At 32.0% G+C, this 19,597-nt stretch overlaps 1 long non-coding RNA gene across 6 annotated transcripts in view; it reads right to left on the bottom strand.

Moving 5' to 3' along the window:
- LOC103559736 (uncharacterized) overlaps positions 1-19,597 on the bottom strand; it is a 71,925-nt gene that overhangs the window by 40,173 nt on the left and 12,155 nt on the right. For 3 of the 6 annotated variants that reach the window (XR_011527823.1, XR_011527818.1, XR_011527822.1), the window contains exons 3-5: positions 17,527-17,593; positions 5,150-5,230; positions 1,951-2,069 (exon numbers count right to left, since the gene is read on the bottom strand). This is a non-coding gene — a long non-coding RNA (uncharacterized lncRNA). Of the gene's footprint in view, positions 1-669; positions 796-1,950; positions 2,070-2,429; positions 2,530-5,149; positions 5,231-17,526; positions 17,594-19,597 lie in introns of all 6 variants that reach the window. The other 3 variants (XR_011527821.1, XR_011527819.1, XR_011527820.1) reach the window with 3 other exon arrangements.

The following is a 19,597-nucleotide window of genomic DNA, read 5'->3' as shown; positions in this document are numbered from 1 at the left end:
TTCAGAGCCATCAAAGCATAAAAACCTGATCATCACACATATACCTATTAACCGGCCATTTAAACATTTTGTTTACATTCTAAATGATCTCAGATGAAGGTTCCAACCTTGAGTCAAATTTGTAAAAATATTCTGTTCCATGTACAAAAGTCAAATAGGCTGAGGCACATACAATTCTCAAGGTTCTCTTAAAGAAGTATGGAAAATTAAATCTGTAAATTAAGAAAAAAGCTTATACAGCTATTAAGATATGACCCCATAACTCTTTGATCCTATGAGATATGATTCTCCTCTTGTATATTTGATCATAGCCACCCAGACCTCCTTGTTGTTCCTTGTACACACCAAAAAATGCTTCAGCCTCAAGGTCTTTGTAGTTGTTATTTCATCTGCCTGAAAGGCTCTTAATGGTTTTCTCCCATATCATTTTTTAGGTCTTTGTTCTAATGTCATCTCTGTGAGGCATTTTCTCACCATACTATTTAAAAACATACCTCTCCTGCCTTCCAAACATCTTAATCCCATCCCTTCCACCTCCCTTGCTTTATTTTTCTCCACAGAACTTATCACCATCTGACATACCACATACAGTACCTATCAGTGTTTTGTCTATTCTATTACTCATGCCTCATTCCCAAGATTGTAAGTTCCATGAGGGCTGAAATTTACCTGTTTTGTTCAGTGCTGATTCTCAGTACCTAAATAGCAGAATAAATAAATCTGTACCACTCTCTTTATATATAAATATTTCAAATCTATTTTTAATGCTCTTTGTCAAACATTAGTATTTTCACACTGCCAGAAAAAACATTCATGAAAATATAAATTAATATAAAAAGTCTGTGTAGACTATGTTAAAATTTACAAATTCTCTTATGAAATGATGTACTGTCTCAACTTATACTATGGGACAACAAATACTCTATGCTTCATTGCTTCATGCTAAAGGGTATTTTTAATTGATAACATGGAAACTTAAAAAAAATTACCTATAGTTTATTAGCATATGCATTAAGTCCAAAGAGAAAAAATATTTTAATGGTACTATAACAACTTATATCCTTGAAAATGTTACTTTCATAAATATAAATATTCCCAAATTATAAAATAAGATGTGGGAAATAAGAAACTCTGGGGTGATTTAAAGTTTCTACCACTTCCTAAAGATATTGTTTAATAGAATAATCCATGCTAAATGGTTAAATTATGAAACAGAGATATATAAACTGCCTTTCATAACAAGTTAATCAAATTGAGGAACATTTAGTGTAAAAGTGCCTTAAAAGTTTTCTTTTTGCGCAGCACAATTTCTCAAACAAAATCTAACCCTATAGCATAAGATAAATATAAATAATAATGAGATTCTCCAGGCAGTTTATAGTTCTTCAAAACACAGAAGTCCAATCACAAGTAATAATAAATCTCAGATTATTCAAAGTCCCACAGAATTAAGGAAGACTTGTGCTCATCAATATGCTAATCTAAGTGTATTACTCATGAAATTTTTGCATGAATTCAATGTATTAATAATCAAGAAATAGACCCAAATAGAAATTATAAATGTTGCCTTTAATTTTAGTATATTAAAGACAAGAAACCCCCCAGCAACTAACTTGTCACTTTGCACAGTAATTTTAACATAAAAGGTTTAAACTTATTTATTTGGCCAACATTTTCTTCACTGCATATAGTCTAAAAAAAAAAAAAAAAAAAAAAGACATCAGAAATCCGTGGGATATATTTTATAAACAAGGGAATAACACAAATTCTTAAATTTCTGGTAGAGGAGTTAATTCTGCATTAAATGAGCTTAAGCTATCGGTAATACAACAGAAATTGTAAGAAATTCCTTGATAAGAGGTAAGAAAATAGAATTTTTCAGCTGGAAATGTACTGATAATGGTCTCATTTCTTCTCCCAGATATGCAAGCAGTATGTCTAAATACTTACTAGAGCCAAATCTATCTCAAAAGTTTAGGACATTAATTTTTCTCCTTTTTGTTAATACTCAACGAGAAACAACACTTAGAATACAACTTTTTCCATGAATAAGGGATAGTAATATCCACCTGCAAAAGGAAAAAATAAAGCTTGATTTAGAACGTCAACTTCTAAATAAATAAGTTAACTTAGAGATCACAGTTTATGAATGTATAATCTTGCTAACCCAATTATGGCTAACCTGGGCATGTATCAATAATGATTACTCACTGGCTTAACACCCATAATTCTATAACAACCAAAATAACATATAATTGATTGGAGAAAATCTTTGCTGTTAAATATGGAATTTAGTCTATGGCCAAATTTTCAAATATACTATCACATGTCAGTATGTGTGATCTTAAGAGATTTGCATTTGAATATAGGATGCAAACCGAATTTTTGAACTATTAAAACATTCCTCTCACTACCTCCTGGATACTTGCCTGAAGTCCTCTGAGTTAGCTCTAAACTCAATCCATACTCGAAGTAACAGATTTAAGATGCTCGATATTGGAATGATTTGGCATCAACTTAAAAAGAAAACTGAATGAAAAAGATTAGGATTTTTTTCCAAAGAAGATGGAAAAAATGAAAATATACACTCATATATAACTATTTCTTCTTTGAAAAATAGCCAAATTAAGATTAACATTAAAGGGTCTAACTTTTATTTTACTATTTGCTTTTTATGTGTTTCAAAATTTCACAAAGATGGAAGTATATTAACTCTCCAGTCCTGTTGAGTTACCTAAATGTGTGTTTCATTAGGCATTGACAGGCTATTTCCTCTTCTCTAATAAGACACTGGAAAGAAGCTGCATACAGTTACAATGAATTTCAATGCCAACAGTTTTTCTACATTTTCTTACTCCCCTAATATTTCAATTTTTCTTTAATCTATTCTCAGGATTAAGACAAAAAAAGTTTTCATTTAGCTGTAATAGCCCCCAGTGGTCCTTCTTCACATCTGGAGCACCTAGACACAAAGATTTACCTAGTAAATGTAAAATCCAGTGTTCCCTTTGTCATTTAGTAGGCAGATTAGACTAAATATAATTTTCTAAAATCCGACTTCACATACATTTAGGAAAACAAAAACGAAAAAAAGAAATCTAACTCCTGAGTTGTTCTGGAATATACTGGACAAACTTTGCAATTCATTCAATAAATATTTCTAAGCATCCATGTGTTAGATCCCAGAACACTTTTAGTGGAACAAAAAATTACCATATATTTGTTACAATCTTTCATAAAATGGTTCAAATGAAACAAACGAAACAGGTTAAGAGCATGATGAACGATGGTTAAAACCACCAAGGCAATATTATTTCCATGTAAAAGCTGACATTTAGTTCTAGACACCATATATATGGTATAGTGCTTCCTTTGGGGAAATGTGAGATTATCCTTAAAAATGAGAGCTTTGTCTTATAAAATATTTTCTTTTTAGATCCTCAAATACAATTCCTTAAATTACATCTGAAATACTTTTAGGGTTTCCGAAATAGATAATTATAATTGGAAATGATTCATTAAGAACTGCTTTTATTTTGCAGATTTTCTGCTCAGTTATATTTGAAAAGGGTAAGATATTCCTTGTAGGAAATAAGAATAGAAGTACGGTACACTATACAAACACACTTGTCTTCTCCTGAACATCAATTTTTAGTTTAATGACAATAAAACATCAACAAATAAGGAACAGCAGATAAAGAAAATATTTTCCTTCAAATTTTAATTCAATTAAAAATTTTGACTGTATTTGCATTTATAAAATTAATAAGTACAATAGTAACTTTTGGTGTAACACTGAAGTTAAATATTGGATACAAAAAAAGCAAACAATGCTTTCATATTTTCAACTTGTCAGATAAAAATCTTCAGCTAAGGATTTAAAAAAAGTTTTAATAGAAACAAGAAAAAACAATATGATAGTACAAAGTTAGAAGCCATAGGATTAAGATCCTAATCTATCATGTGTAAGAAATTAATTTGAGTTTCTGTTTCCTGAGCTACCCAACGAATAGGCTGGTCATCTGTATGGTCTTCCCTCCCTTTAAAGTTATGATTAAGTGCATTTTAAGACCCAGGATTTCAGAAATTTAATTCACATGTTTTGATACTTTCCCTCTTCCCTTATAAAAAAATATTTAGAAGCATTACTAGAAATTATCTTTTAAGTTCTGTTGAAAATGTATATTTTATAATGTACATTTATCTGAGATAAGCAAGTATCTTTAAAGTAATTTCTTTTTACTACAGAAACAAATGGAAAACTAATATTTCTGTTTTATCCTAAGTAAATCTGAATGTTTACCTTGAATATAAATGAGTTAAATTTATTTGATGCTATATAATCTCATTCAATAAACTCTTAACAGCATTCAACACAATTATTAAATTGCAGTTATACTACTTTAATAAACTCAATAGATCTGAAAAGTTAGTACATACTAACTTATTTTTATAGAATCATAAACATAAAATTATCAATAAAACTGAAAATACATCAGTAATATTAATACATATTAAAATATAACTGTTGAGTATGGCCAACCTTACTTCAGCAGCACAGTTAATACTGGAGATAATTTTAGAATCTTAACGCCAATATTTACGTGCTGCTAAGGCACTGCTGACATTGCTGTCATAAGAGCTATGAATAAAAAGAAATACAATTTCTTCAGAAGATCAGATCCTTGTATTTTTGAGGCAGCACAATATGGCCTGCACCTTTTCAAAATCCACAAACCATTATGTGCTGCTACTTTACTCCAAGGTTTTGTTTTTTTAAACACACATTAGCACCTAAAGATACAAAAAAAATTTTCTTTTAGGAAAAAAGAGGATAAATACATTAAAAAATCCATGCTTAAAGATTCTAACATTGACATAGTATGTATAAATTATTTCTTAGAAGCTTTTAAGTAGCATAATAAAACATTTCTACATGAAAATTTAAGGAAAGCCTACTACGTGCTAAGCACATTGTTATAAGTTAGGAACACAAAGATGTATAATAAAAGAAAAGCATTTTTTTCCTGGGTCAACTTAATAATTCAATACAGTTAAATATTTAATCAAACTTTTGAATGCATTAAATATATGAAATTATTTTTTTCTTTTACAAACAAAAAGTGAATTCATAAAATTTAGTCTTTACCTTGGTAAAAGCATTATTTACAAACAGCGTTTCATTCTTGTAGTACATCTTTCAAAAGACATCTTCATCAAGCAGGTAAGACTTCATATCAAGGGAAAAATAAGAAATGACACACAAGAGCTGAGTTTCAATAATTTTAAGCTGGTAAAATGCAAATATGCTTTTAAAGGAAATGACTAGAGGTCATGTAAAATATTTTAATACTAAATAAAGCAAAAACATACAAAAGACTCAAAACAAACCAATTTTCTCTTAGATAATTTATGTTAAAAACAATCCAAATATTATTTTACCCTCGACATTTCCCTATTAGAATACTCTGTTAGAATTGGATATCACTTTGTTATAAGAAGTAATTCTAGAATACGAAGCATTGGAAAGGTGTTTGTACCCAGAGATGAGAAATAAAACAGGAATCCTGTGGCTCTTGACTTTCCTATCCCCTACCTGTCTCCACTTTTCGCCAGGCAAGGAAGTATACGCCTAAACAGTTTCCACTTACTAAGATGTAGGAATGAAATTACAGGAATGAAAGATACCAGAAAACTGCCACCACTCTCGCTCAAGCCTTGATAACCTCTTTTGGCCCAGTTTTCTCATCATTAAAATGGCTACACTAAACCTACAATACTTCAATACTACTACTTCAATGCTATAATACAGAATAAGGTGATGTGCTCTGAAATTTGCCCCTCCCTTCTAATAATCTAATGGTTTATACAAAGCACAACTGTCATATAGTCCACATTCTTCGTGAATATTTTCCCATTAAAAAACATATGTAGCTAATCTCCTATCTGAGCAACACATTTCACATATTATTCTGTTATTGTTTCAAGTTTCTGTACAATTTTTAATATAAAACCAAAATAAATCTGCGATGATTTAAGAAATACATAATACATATTTGTATTTATCAATTACATTAAGGAACTGTCCTTTAGGCTACCCTCCCCCACTCAAACCCACTTTTCAGACCAAAACGTAAACATGACATTTTCAAATATACAAAATTTATATATATATATTTTTCATTTAAAAATATATTTTATTGAACACCTACTATGTGCCAGGCACTATCCCAGCTACACTAGTCGGTATACTAGTGTACTAAACAGATACAATTATTTCTGAGAAAGAATTTGAAATCACTTAAACTATAAGAAAAAATCACGAAACAACTAAATAACTGTTCAAGACTACATATTGTTCTTTGCCCCTGTACAGTAGACATATACATTAAATGATTATTCTAAAATCAAATGAATGATTATTTCAAAATCAAGAAGAAATCAATAGGGTCATTTCAATTCCAACCCTCCATTTTTTTTTTTTTTTTGCTAAGTCTATTTTAAACTAAGCCAAGTGTGCCAAACTTGAAAGAAATAAATGTGATTACTGAAAAATAGTTTTATAAATCTTTAAAAAAAAAATTCAGTGGGGCTGGCCTTGTGACTGAGTGGTTAAGTTCGCACACTCTGCTTTGGCGGCCCAGGGTTTCACTGGTTCGAACTCTGGGAGCGGACATGGCACTGCTCATCTAGCCATGCTGAGGTGGCATCCCACATGCCACAAGCAGAAGGATCCACAACTAAAAATACACAACTATGTACCAGAGAAAAAGGAAAAGTAAAAAAAATCTTTAAAAAAAAGTCACAGTAAGAATGTCTTCATTTTTAAAAATTGTGGTTTAATATACATAAATTTTACCATTTTAAAGTATACAGTTCTGTAGCATTAAGTACATTCACATTGTTGTGCAACCATCACCACCCTCCCTAGAATCTTTTCATCTATATCAACTGAAACTGTATCCATTAAACACTAACTGCCCATTATGTCCCCATCCTCTCAGCCCCTGGAAAGCATCATTCTACTTTCTATCTCTATGAATTTGCCTATTCTAGGTATTTCATATAAATGGAATCATACAATATTGGTCCTTTTGCATCTTATTTCACTTAGCATAACTTTCTCAATGTTCATCCATATTGTTGCATATATCAGACTCTTTCTTTCCTTTTTATGACTAAGTAGTATTCAATTTTATGTACATACTACATTTTGTTTATCCATTTATCTGTCTATGGACATTTAGGCTGTTTTGATCTTTTCATTACAATGATTAATGCTGCTATGAACATGGCATACAAATATCTGTTTGAGCCTGGCTTTCAGTTCTTTTGGGTATACCCCTAAAAGTGGTATCACTGAATCATATGGTAATTCTACTTTTAAATTTTGAGGAATTGCTATACCGTCTTCCACAGTGGCATACCATTTTACACTTCCATCAACAATGCACAAGGGTTCTAATTTCTCCACAGCCTTGTCAACACTTATTTTCTGTTTTTTTTTGATAATAGCCATCTTAATGGGGTCGAAGTGCTATCTCACTGTGGTTTTGATTTTCGTTTCCCTAATGATTAGTGATGTTGAGGATCTTTTCTTGTGTTTATTACTCATTTTTATATCTTCTTCAGGGAAATGTCTATTGAACCTTATCTCATTTTTTAACTGGGTTGTTTCTCATTGCTGAGTTATAGTCCTTTATATATTCTGAATATTAATCCCTTATCAGATCTATGATTTGCAAATTATATTTTCTCTCATTCTAAAGGTTGCCTTTTCACTCTGTTGATAGTGTCCCTATATGCACAGAAGTTTTAAATTTTGATGAATTTATCTTTTTGCCGTTGTTGCCTGTGTTTCTAGTATCATACTTAAATCATTGCCAGGTCCAATGTAATGAAGCTTTCCCCCTATATTTTCTTCTACAAGTTTTACAGTTTTAGTTCTTATGTTTAGGTCTTTGACCTATTTTAAGCTAACTATTCTATATGGTGTGAGGTAAAATGTCCAACTTCATTCTTTTATGTGTGGATACCCCGTTTTCTGACACCATCTGTTCAAAAGGCTGTCTTTTTCCCATTGAATGATCTTGGCACACATGTTGAAAATCATTTGAACACATATGCAAGGGTTTATTTCTGGGCCCTCTAGACTATTCCCTTGGTCTATATGTCTGCCTTTATGCCAGTACCATATGGTTTAATTACCATGGCTTTGTATTAAACTTTGAAATCAGGAAGTGTGGGATCTCCAACTTTGTTCTTCTTTTTCAAGATTGTTTTCTATTTGGTCTCCCCTGAGTGTCCTGTGAATTTTAGGATGGGTTTTTCTATTTGTGGAAAAAATGTCACTGGAATTCTGATAGGGATTGCACTGAATCTGCAGATCACTTTGGGTAGTACTGTCATCTTAACAATATTAAGACTCTCAATACATGAACATGGGATGTCTTTCCCATTTGTCTTTAATTTCTTTTAGCAGTGTTTTTAGTTTGCAGTGTACAAGTTTTTTGTCATCTTGGTTAATTCTATTCCTCAGCATTTTTTTCTTTTTGATGCTACGGTAAATGAAATTTTCTTAATTTCCTTTTCAGATTGTTCATTGTTAGTGCATAGACACAACTATTTTTGAGTGTTGATTTTGAATCCTGCAACTTTGCTGAATTTACTTAGTAGTTATAACAGGTTTTTGTGTGTGTCTGTGTGTGGAATCAAGGGTTTTCCACAAATAGGATCATGTCATCTGTGAACAGAAATAAGTTTACTTTATAAATCTTTTATACCTAAAATTGGTTCAAGAGCTGTCTGGCAACCTTGGTCTGTTCATTCTCTCATTCTTCTAGAAAAAAATCAGACAGGTATCTCCTTTCAAACTTCCAATATCTCCCCTTTCATCCTCACTCTCACTCAGAAAACACAGCTATCAGAAGAGATTTTCTGCCAATTCCCACCACATCTATCTACCCTCATGTATCTGTGCCCATGTAACTATTCCTTCTCTGTATTATGGATGAACAATCACTGTTCATAAGACCAATCCCTAGATTTTATCCTCTCTTGCTTACTTATGGATATTCCTCTAGCACTCTCCTCTATATCTTTAATTTTCTCTCTATTGGATCATTCCTCTCAGCAAACATGCTATAATTTCTCTCGTCTTAATTCCATCTCTTAAAGATCATTACTTTCTGTGACAATATTGCAATTTTATCATTAATGTTTTAATAAACATCCTTAGAGGAAGATTTTTTCCCCTACCTTTATTTCTATTTTTAACTGAGATAATTAAAAATAACTGCTTTCTATTTGAAAACCTAATTAAATTTAAACTATTAGAAAAAGTTTATTTCCATACTCCAGAAAAATATGAAAATTCTTGATTTAAATGTATTAATGAGTCGAAAGATTAGAGTGGTGCAATTCCAGCCAAAGAGAAGCAACATCTTTTTTTTCCTGTGTTTAACAGCAACAATAATCACCCAATCTGGTAAGCTTTGATTTCTTCCTTTCCACTTATAGTGATCTTCTACTTTGGAGCTGCCAAAGTAGGTTTTATATTACGCCTTTAAGAAGGGGTTATTTAAACTAAAAATTTCTTTGAATCTACAAACTATTTCCACTGTCACATGATAGGGATATTCATAGGCTAATATATGGCATGAAAATATTTCTGCTGCTTTGTTATTTAGACATGTGCTTTATGTGTCACTACTTTAGATGTTTCAAATACTTAATTTTACTTTTAATCTGGATTCAGCACAATTTGTAATAGCAATTATTTTCCTCAAATATGCTTCAAACTCTGCACTAAGCCTCTACGGAGCTGACTATATATAGTCTCTGGGCCACAGAATGACCATCCTTGCTCAGGACAGCAGAATTTTACACAAGTCGTAAGATATGTTGATAATATACTTGGAGAAAATTAAAAATTAGTCATTCTTTACCATCTTTAGGCAAGGGCCTAAATTATGGTGTCTAACTAAACTGCATGACAATTTCACTAACGATGGCAATTTTTCATTACTTTAATAGGAAATTGAAAGTTTTATGAAATGTCCAAATATATAAAATTCACAGACAGATTAAAATTTGCTTTTCTTTTATTTCTGTTTTTTGGATATAAATGCTTAAAAACAAAAACATTATGTTAACTAGAGAAGACACATTTAAAATCCAGTGTTGCTAACAGGCATGCAATAAAATAATATTTAGATATAATCCAAAAACTTGTTTAATCATCCAAAAAACCTAGTTTTTTGAGTTTAAGTGAATAAAAAGTACTGTTCTACACTTCGTTGCTTTTTTCTGATGAAGAAATGAAAGAATGAATGATTACTTAGAAACTGTATGTGAAGTGGATTTCAATCAAGACAATTTATTCCAGGAAAGTAAGGCTATATATATAAGCTCCCCAAACATGTCATCATTGTATTATTAGATTCCCTAACAATAGCTTCCTTACATACAAAGTTAAACTACTTATAAGCCAAACATTTATATTTTTTGAGTTAATTTTTGACGACTTTACTCTCTAGATATAAATTACAAATATACCATAATGTCAGCAAGAAATGGAACAGAAAAGGTTTGATAAGAACATAAATAAACATGCTGTTTATCTCAACATGTTTTTTCTTCTTAGATACATTCTTTTGCACTCAAATTATGGATACTTTCTCTTGCTATTCTCACTTTATACTCAATTTTGATCCTGTGTCAATCATTCCTTGCATTCAGTTAGTCAATAAAAACCAACTGATTCTTTGAGACCTCAGTTCATCAAATTCTTTGCCATTCTTTATTTCATAGCTTAAAACTAGGTCTAAGTACCTTATACCTACTATGGCATTTCAGCTGGACTTCCCATCTTTAGTCAATTAATAAAATTTCCTAAAATTCATACATTCAAGAATATAACTGTGGTTTCCCAAGTAAAGTCTTCTCTGTTCTAGTATCAAGGTCTGTATAATCAGGATCTATCCAGTATTTCCTACTTCCCTCCAATGAAAACACTCTACCATTCTAGTTAAAAGGTCTCTTTTAAGAGACATGACAACCAAATGCAGTATGAGGACCTTTTGGAAATGATCAGGAATTTTAACAGGAACCAGATATTATTATCATTAATTTTATTAGTGTTAGAAGTATGGTAGTTATATATTTATTAAAAAAGGGTCCCTATAAGCTAGAGAAGCATATGAAGTATTCATGAGTGGACAGAAGATTGATCAAGCAATGATGCTACTGTGGCTACCAGGTAAGCAGCAAGTGGAACAAATAAAATTGCTCATTATTTGAGTATAGTGATTATCCTCTCCTACTGAGCGATTCTTCAAGATTCCTGGAAGAACTGAGACGTTTATAATAAATTGTTTTCCAGTTCTTTCTTCCCCGAAGGTGTACATTGATCTCTGAATCTCTGAGCTCTGAATCTTCACTGAACCTACTGCTAGAGGCTAATCCCTTTTCCTTTTATCCTTACTTTTTAAAATTAATTAATTAATTTTTGGGGGGAAGATTAGCCCTGAGCTAACTACTGCCAATCCTCCTCTTTTTGCTGAGGAAGACTGTCCCTGAGCTAAGATCTGTGCTCATCTTCCTCTACTTTATACTTGGGACACCAATCACAGCATGGGTTTTGCCAAGCAGTGCCATGTCTGCACCTGGGATCCGAACTGGCGAACCCCAGGCCACTGAGAAGCAGAACCTGCAAACTTAACCGCTACGCCACTGCGCTGGCCCCGATAAGAACTTTTGAATACAGACAGTTATTCTCAGTATTGAATACTGTGCTGAGCAGATAACTGGTTTCATTATTTCATACCTATCCTCCATCCAAATGTGGCAATGCTCCCTGGTATGGCCCCTTCCATTTCTCCACTCTTACTTCTTAGTCCACTGAAAACATCATAGTGCCTCTATCCCTTAAATCTCTGTTTCTAATTCCCTAACTAGGTATGGAAAGAGTCCTAACGGCTAGATGCAGAACCGAAAAAAAAGAGTTATTAAAAAAAAAAAAATCAGCAAACAGAACCATTCAGTTCTTGTCCTTTATCTTTACACAACAGTCTTAGTTCCAAATCTGGTGGTTTATATTCTGGCCTGTGGGCTCTTAATGATCTCTATTGGCTTTTGATATATATCAAATTTTTCATTCTTATGATCTTCTAAGAAAAAAATACTCATTTTGAAAGGTAAGACAAAATAAGTAAATATCTTGCTTAAGGAGTCAACCTTAACATGAATCCGAGTGAATGGGAATCTTTAAATACCTTAAATTAGTTTTCTTTCCATATTAGGTAACAGATTTAATAAAATTTTTAATATACAGTAAAAATTATACACATTTTATATAAATTAATAATTTCCCCCCTCACCTCCTTGTAAATGATTTAACATTTGTGTTTAGGCATATTTACTCTTACACTGCTCTAATTTCAGTTCATTTAGTTTACATAAGGCATCATCACATTTAACAAAAACATTGAAAAATCCTAGGCGTCTCCCCTAAGCTCTAAAATCATCCTAAGTGCAATAGAATTCACTGGTCAATTTCTGCATTTCTAACTTTATCAATATAATACAGAACAGAAATAATTTACTGAGGCAGGAAGGATAAAGAACAGTGAATTTAAAGTCAGAAGACCCAAGATGGAATCCTGGCTCTGTCCCTTATGAATCCTTATCTTGGGTAAGTTATTTTATTTATTTATCTATTTATTTATTTTTGGAGAGGAAGATTGTCCCTGAGCTAACATCTGTGCCAATCTTCCTCAATTTTGTATGTGAGACACTGCCACAACATGGCTTGATGGGTGGTGTGTACATCTGCACTTGGGATGCGAACCCGCCAACCCTGGGCTGCTGAAGCAGAGTGTGTGAACTTAACCACTATACGACTGGGCTGGCCCCTGAGTAAGTTATTTTAGTACACGGAGCCTCAGTTTCCTCTTTGTGAAATGGGCCTATTAATGTCTTTATCATAGCCCTGTTGTTAAGATTGTATGTACAATCTTAAACTTTTATAAGCATATCTAGTAGTGAATAGGTATTCAAAAAATGCCTGCCAAATCTAAATTTATACTAGGATTTGAAACACACTTCTGATAAACTTAGGGTTTCAGTGGACTGCAATTAAAGGTGAAACAACAGTGCTGATGACAAAGTTAGTGGAATCAGGTTGCATTAACAGAAGTATCTTATTCATAAGAGATGCACTGTATTTTGTACCTCAGACCACACTGAGTATATTGGGTTCGGTTCTATACACAATATTTTAAAAAGAATAGTGACAAAATGTAGCAGATCCAAAGTGGAATATCAAGGATACTGATGGTCTAGAATTCATACTATGAGAACCAGTGGAAGGACTTGGGTATGTTTAGCCTAGAGAAAAGATATAAAAAGTATTTTTAGAAGATACATCTAGAGCCAAAGGATGAAGTTATATACCAAACTGAAATCTGCTCTCTTTTGAGAATTTTACTTTCTATCAATTATTATTGACATAAATGTAATTTAAAACATTAAGGAAGAAGTTTATTACGGTTCTAATATTCTGAGGGCTAAAATAAAATGAATACAGATCAATTGAAAAATCAATTTTTAGAAAAACTCAATGTATTTTACCAAGCTGTCTTGTTAAGGATTTGGAAGACAAAATGCCAATTTTAAGTTCTGACTATAGGGCACCAAATACTAGGGGCATAAAGAAACAACTTGAAGAGCCGGATTAAACAATATTGAAAAAAATTTGAATAAATTTATTTATAGGCTATAACAGAAAGAGTGAAACAGCCTAGGCAAGAAGTCAGGAGTGATTGCTCACAAAGGGGTGTATATTTCAATTCCGCATTCAATATATTCATGTTTTGACATGGAGATAATGTTGAGAATTCAAATTTCAGACAAATAGGTAGTGGCAAAGGGCAAAACTGCATAGAATAGTCTAGGGAAGTTACCTATTGTATTTATGCCTAGAACTTGAAATACTTATTATACCAGAGTTCATTATATTTATATGTTTATTTCTTATTTAAATCAAGGCCTGCCTGCACTGTTAAATTCAGCCTCGTTTTCATTTTCCTAAGAAAACATCCAAAGTAACTTTGTAAATAAGAATTTCTCTATTATTATTCTTTGAATGATTCATCTTGAACTGAGAAGTTGTTCAGGGTGGGAAAACAATGAATCCACCCCCTTTCTATAATTTTGGCACTAAAATTCAAATTTTATGGCTACAATTTTGTTGGGAGCAGAAACACAGCCTTAAACATTAAAGCTCGGATTTAACTCAATCATTCTGTTAAACACATATATATCAAATATAGAAGACTTAGAGGACAGGAACACCTGGCATTTGATTAAAACATTGTCTAATTTTCAAAAATAGCAGTTATTTTAACAATGCGTGAAAAATGGCTGTAGCATATTGTGACCTTGCTCTATGTTCATAAATTACAGAATAGATGGCTTTAAGAGCCTAGATTTGATATATTTACTAAATTAGTATGAATTGATCATATCAGTAAGTTTGCAAAGCCTTCTTTACTACCAAATGCTGTACCCCTGTAAATTTTTCTGCTTTGGATTATAACACCTTTTTTTACCAATCCACCAAAAGAGCAATTTGTTTTTTTCTATTTTGGCACAGATCTTTCTCCCAGAAACATTCACATTATGAAATTATTCAAGATAATTAAAATTTCTTCATGAGTGGCAGAGGTAGACAGCAATTTACACAACAGTAAATTTCCATCATAAATAAATTAAAAACAGGAGAATTTTCAGCTATATCTAGTGACTTGTACCAAAGCATTACATTTTTATTGAAACCACAGCAGATTTTATATCATTTGCCAGATCGGTTACTTACTACCCTACTGATTACAACATTCTGATTTTATTTTCAGTAGTTTCAGTCAGTCCTACATTTACACTATTTATAATTCAAGAACTGACAATATTTTCTAGAATGGTATGATTACATGCCATTGCTATTCTACTCCTAACCTGATAACATTTCTAAAATTTATCTTGATAATCAGTTCAACATGAGAAATAGTTTTTGTCATTTCTTTTTACAAGCCTAGCTCATGATAGCAACCAAATTTAATAAGTCTCCTGAATTACTAAGTAATGTGTCTTCATCACTTTCATTTACAGGACTACCAACACCGACAGCACCGAATGCTGAATTTTCTGCTTTATCTTCTGTTTTCTATTTATAAAGTCAATGTCTTAAGATTTTTGTTGCTGCAAATTAAAAAGACAGAAGCTACGATCTTAACTGCTGATGATGCACCTGAAGATGTTATTTAGTACCAAACGATACATTTAGTTATTTTAAATTCACATAACAGAAATACGTACTTTAAGTGTAAGCATCCAAAAATGCAATGTGAAAAATCAAAACATACCTCAAAAAAGAAAAAGTAGGAAGAGAGAAAAGAAATATGATAATTTCTGAAAGTTTTATGTTAAGCAGCTAAAGTTTAAGGGCTTTAAATTGAAAAACAAACTTGACAAATATTTCTTCTCTTTACTCAATTTGTAAAAATGAACCCCAAACACTGCCATTATCTAATTTTGACAGTATCAGATATATGGTACCAATATTCCACAACTTCTGGAACATCCACATTCCACAAGTAAATAGCTTTAAAAAAAATCCCTATCTTAAAGAAACAATCGCACTAAAGATAAAAAAATGAGAAGAGAGGATATACATGAAATCCTACAGAATCACTGACTACTGTTAGTTATGTACCTAGTTTTCTGGATATTATTTAATTGGAAACATCATTTTAGTATCTAAGATTAAAGGGAACTCTAGGCACACTACCTAGAACAGACAACAGAAAGCATTCCAACAATGAAATATAGCAAATGACCTATGTTTAAGAGGCTGGAGAGTAGCCAAGAAAGGCTGTTTGCTTAGAAATTTATAAAGGAGATGAAATAAGGTTAAGAACGTGATGTTATGGGGCTGGCCCTGTGGCTGAGTGTTTAAGTTTGTGCGCTCTGCTCATGAGGCCATGCTGAGGCGGTATCCCACATAGCACAACCAGAAGAACCTACAACTAGAATATACAACTATGTACTGGGGGGCTTTGGGGAGAAGAAAAGGAAGGAAAAAAAAAAAAACATTGGCAACAGATGTTAGCTCAGGTGCCAATCTTCAAAAAAAAAAAAAAAAAGAAAAGAAAATGTGACATTATCTGTACTTATAAATCTGTTAGAAGTTAAACGATACCTATTTCTTTTTGAAAAGTGGACTGTCCTCCAGTCTACAGTAGGAGAGTAATACCAATTGAAAAAGATTCCTTTTCCTAAGAGTTAAGTTGAAAAAAAGCTGAGCTAGCTTTCAAGGGACCAATTAAGAAACCCAAGCCTGGATTATATAGGATTCTTTGGGGATTTGCAAATGTTTCCATTCTAGTTTTCCAGAGACAAAAATATAAACAGAAACGTCAGAAAAAGAAGTGACCTGTGGCATTTGGCTACTACTCTTCAAACTGACTCATTATTAAAAGTTTTCAATATTTAATTACTGCCCTTAAAACTACTTATTGAGTTCAGTGGCTCATGTTCTATGATCATATGGTCACTCCTCAACACATTATTATTTACTGGGTCATTAATGTAATTGTATGAGATAATGTAAGAGAAGCATCTGAAACACTAAGTTTTCATTTAAACAGGGCCATCCCTCAACATCAAGAACAGAAACAGCTGCCCTTGAAGTTTTTTCATTTAGAGACATAGAATTAGCTTAAGGAATAGATGAAAATGAATCTTTTTGGTAATTGATTTTAGAGTCTCAAAAACTTTTAACGGAAATAACTATCTTATGCATTTACCATGACTTTGATTTGAGAGTTTTTCTAGGGATATGATATGATAATTTCAGCTAACCTGTTAGAATTATTCCCCTAGAATTTACAAGTTTCTCAAAAGTTAAATGAATCATGATAAAAACGTTTCTTATTCTAAGAGGTATGCACGTGTCTACATAAACAGAAGGAAAAGGGATTGTCTTTCTGCTTTTTCACCTCCTAAAGCTTAAGAGCTAAATTTTAAGCATCTCACAAAGAAGTGTGAAGTGTAATCTACTGAAACATAAAAACAAATAAATGAAAAAACTATTTTTCAAGTGGAGAGGATACTTCCAATTTATAAAACCATAAAACAACTGTCAATAAACTTGAATAATAATGATAAAAAAGACCACTACTTATTTGTAAATTACTTTGAAGGAAAAGGGCTTAAAATTGTGATTCTCAGATTTAGAGATGACAGGGCCTGGCTGTAACTAATTTCCAAGATAGAAAACTTACCCAAGGCAGTGGCATTCTTGCTCTAAACTGGATTAAATACCAAACTACAATGTGTAGGGGTTAAGGGGAAGTTAGAAAGTTGTCAATCTAGGATAGCAGAAAAAAACTGAGAAATAAAGCTAAACATGAGACCAAAGAGTAACTTTTTATAGCAACAGTAGAGGGACTGTGAGTTAATACTTACAAAGTAAGAATTGCTGGGCTAAGTAGGGGGCTGTTTTATTATGGTCTTCATTTTATCATTATTAAACCTAGGAAAAAGATAAGAGTGAATACTTTAAAAATTTGATGACATTATATAAATTAGAAAATTCTCAACTGAGGTTGACAATCAGTCTTCTGATTCTTACACAGCACAGAACAATCACATATTATTAATACCCAGCAGCAGCATTTATATAGTTCAGTCCAGAGTATTACCACTAGTTTTTAAATTCACTTTTCTATTATTATTGACTTCTCGAAATTTAAAAGTCAAATACCTAAGTCTAACTAAAACTCATATGTGTCTAACTTGGAGCACACTGGGCTTCTGGAGGACATCATACAATGACAGATATTCTAAGATAAATTCAAGATCACACTTCAAGATTGACCAATCTCTCTCACATACATCTGCATGGTATACATGTAGTAGTATTACTACAAAATCTAAAAATCCATATATTGCCCAATTCTAAGAATTCTATTGTAATACAGTATAAATACAAAGCTTCAGTTGGAGCACCTCTTTAAAATGCATAAAGAAATCTCTAAAAACAATATGCTATGATCTATGGCCAAAACAAAAGAAATTATAGTTGTGAAATTACCTGAATTAAAGAGTAAATGAAAGAGTAGTGATAAGAATAGAGAAATTGTTTCCATGGTTGTCCTTTACTTACAAGAGTAAGAAGATTAAAAGCCAGCATGTAAAAGGAAACACTACAGCTCATCTTTAAAAATAAAAAAAATTTAAAATATTCTAGTAACTTAAGTTGGTCAGAATGTTTGATTTCTGTGGGCCATGATTGTAAGTTGTAGTTTTTACACCAACTAACGGTAGAGCACTTTCTGCCATAGAATAGAAAGAACAGAATACACTCATCCATGCTCTTAATGGAACATTCCAAATGTACATCTTATTGTAGAATATCTTCACCAAAAAAGGACAGCACATTTTTTTCATCTATATGAAAAAGTAAATATTTCAAGGACGCAGAAAAAATCAAAAGCATATCAAAATGAATCCCCACATCCTACCCCTGGCCCTCTAATCTAGCTGTATTGAATTCTAATATTCTTCCATGCTTACTTTGTTTTATTTATATTTTTGAAGAAAAAAGACTAAACATATAGTTGAGTCCCTGCTGTACTATACCATGATCCCATTCCCCTCTCTCCTAAGATCCAATCATAATCCTGAATTTGGTAATTATTTCCTATGCATGCTTTTATACTCTTACTACAAATTCAAGTATTTAAAACAACGTATATCATTGCTTTCAAGCTTTACACAAATGTTATCATACTGCATATAACCTTTTGAAACTTGTTTTTGTTTGCTGAAGGAAGACATTCATCCACGATGATAGACATAACTCTCACTTTAACAGCAGTATAATAAACAGTTCATCATGACTATGTCATAATTTGCCATTCTCCCGTCACTTAACATGTAAATCTTTTTCCTATTAAAAGTAAAGTATAAATATAAAATATAAAAGTAAAAAATAAGACTTTTTCACAGTTTTGATTTTATCTAGAACGTCTAGGAATGGAATTGTTGGGTTCAAGCCTACGTACATCTTCAACTTTACTGGGATATTGCCAAAGGCTTCCAAAAGCAGCACATGAAAACTTGCTCTTTCTGTATTTTCTCCAATTTCTGGAAGTAATTTAAGAAAAAATAGCTACTATCTAAATGAAAATTGTGTAATATAGATATGCTAAATGTTTCAAACAAATAGAATACACTAAAATTTGGCCCAAAGTACTTGCGCAAAAATAAAGCTCTCATAACATAGATTTTCCTCATATGATTGAGGCAATACCAAGACAATCTAGAACTACTTTGGAAGAAATGATAAAATTCATAATTAGTTATTGAGCTTAAATCCTTGATGACCAAAGAGGAAAAAAAAAGCAGAAAATCAAATGCTTTATTGGTGTGAAGAATCTTTTCCCATTTCACTTTGGGCAGTGCTTCTCACATGTGGTGTTTCTCAAAAACCTCAGAGCTTATAAAAAACACAAATTCCTGAGCTCCAGCTCCA

The sequence above is a fragment of the Equus przewalskii genome, chromosome 16 (assembly GCF_037783145.1).
Source record: "Equus przewalskii isolate Varuska chromosome 16, EquPr2, whole genome shotgun sequence".
Lineage (NCBI taxonomy): Eukaryota > Metazoa > Chordata > Mammalia > Perissodactyla > Equidae > Equus > Equus przewalskii.
The sequence above is the reverse complement of the archived record's forward strand: the minus strand, read 5'-3'. Positions and strand labels throughout refer to the sequence as shown.